The sequence below is a fragment of the Hylobates moloch genome, unplaced genomic scaffold, assembly GCF_009828535.3.
Source record: "Hylobates moloch isolate HMO894 unplaced genomic scaffold, HMol_V3 SCAFFOLD_13, whole genome shotgun sequence".
Taxonomy (NCBI): domain Eukaryota; kingdom Metazoa; phylum Chordata; class Mammalia; order Primates; family Hylobatidae; genus Hylobates; species Hylobates moloch.
This window is the reverse complement of record NW_026652288.1, coordinates 59975920-59978016: the sequence shown is the minus strand read 5'-3', so window position 1 is coordinate 59978016 and position 2097 is coordinate 59975920.

The window sequence follows — 2097 nt, the reverse complement described above, 5'->3', positions numbered from 1 at the left end:
TTGAATGCAAGGAAAAGAATATTTCCGTCCTGAAGAGCATGGTAACTTTATAAACTGCATTGTAGGACAAGGCAGAACCCACTCCTTCCTTGACTTTGTGTGAAATCCCCTCCCTCAGACTAGAGAGTCTTATCTAATTGCAGCATATCTCAATATTTGGCTTCTTTTTAGCATTTATTGTATCTGATGAATAAAAATCAAATTATAAATGAAGGACACACAGCCCAGCATTAGGGCTTGAAAAAAATAGCCATTCTTTTCCAAGATGAGCGGTCAGGTGGATCTGTCTGACTAAAAGATTAAAAGGTTTCCAACCTTGAATTCCACAACACTCTCCTTTTTCACTCCCTTATCTAATCCATCAGCAAGTCCTCATGGCTCTATCTCCAAAATCTATCTCTTCTGCCCATTTATGTCTCTCCCTCCCCTCACACCCCCTGAATCTAAGCTACCAATACTTCTAGCCTGCCCTTCTCTGGTAGAAGCCCATACCACCTAACAGTTTCCTATTTCCTTTTGCTCTTGTCCCTGTGACTGTCCAGCCCCTACACAGTGACCAGAGAAATGCTTTTAAAATTGTAAATCAGGCCACTTCCTGTCTGAAATCTCACTGGTTTCCCATTGACACTAAAATAAAATCTAGACTCCTTAGCTTGGCCCTGTATGCCTCCAGCCCTCGTGGCCTTCACTTCTCCCTTGGTGCCTGCTGCTGCAGCCACACACACATGCGGAACACGTCCAGCTCCTTCCCATCTGTGGTAGGCTGAAAAAACCCACTCCTCTCCCCAGCAAATATATCCATGTTCTAATCCCTGGAACCTGTGACTGTTATATGGCAAAAAAGTCTTTGCAGTGTGATGACATGAGGCATCTTGAGATGGGGAGATAGATCATCCTGAATTATCTGGTGGTCCCTAAATGCCATCACAAGTATCCCTATAAGAGAGAGGCAGAGGGAGACTAGCTGGACACACAGAGGAGAAGATTTGAAAATGCTGGCTTTGAAAATTGGAGTGATGCAGCCACTAGCCAAGAAATGCTGGTGTCACCAGAAGCTGAGAGAGGCAAGGAATGAATTCTCCCCTAGAGACTCTGGAGAAAGTGTGGCCCTGCAAACACCTTGATTTCCAACTTCTGGCCTCCAGAACTAGGATGGAATGAATTTCTGTTGTTTTAAACCACCAAGTTTGTGATAATTTGTTTCTGCAGCCACAGGAGACTATCATATCATCTTAGGATTTTTATGATTCCTCTACCTACAATATACTTCTGTGAAACCTTACATCTGCACCTTTGGGAGTTAGCTAAAATATCACCTCTTCAGGAGGAGCTCCCCTGACATTGACATTAAGGTAGCTCACCGCATCCAGACGTTCTTTATCACCTTGTCTGTTTTTTTCTTCATCTTCTTTTAGGAATTGTTTGTTTATTTTTTGACTTGCTCATTATTCCAGCATATAAAACAGTGTCTGACATGTAGTAGATGCTTACTAAATATTTGTTAAGGAAAGGAAGAAAAGAAGGGAAAAAATATTACTAATTGCCTGGTGATAAAAAAAAATTTAATAAACATCTGGGCTTTTGAAAAACCTTCGGCTTTTATGATGAATATCTTCTACTACAGATACAGTTGTCTATATGCAATCTTGGAAAATGAAATACAAGGTTACATTTGAATTTCAGATAAATGCAAATATTTTTACTTTGAGTATTTCCCACGGAATAAGTATGTTCCACCAAATATTGCATGGAATATACTTATACTAAAAATTGTTTCTTATATGAAATTCAAATTTAGCTGGTCATCTCAGTTTGTTTCTCTTCCCCCTCCCCTTCATCTGGCAACCGTAACTGAGGATCACTAGAGCTCTCTGTCATAAACAGAGATTGTTATCCTGTAAGCAGATGAAGGGATAAAGTAAACAAACAAATCCTTTCTTTAAAAGTCTTTTCTCATGCAATTATTCTTCAAAATCTTAGAGCTATATACGCATTAGTAAGTTTATCCTCCTCTCTGAAGGTAAACTAAAGAAGAGACACTTACTTACTCTCATCAGCCCGGGAAAGGAAGGCATCCACTGTGTTAGAAACAAGTCC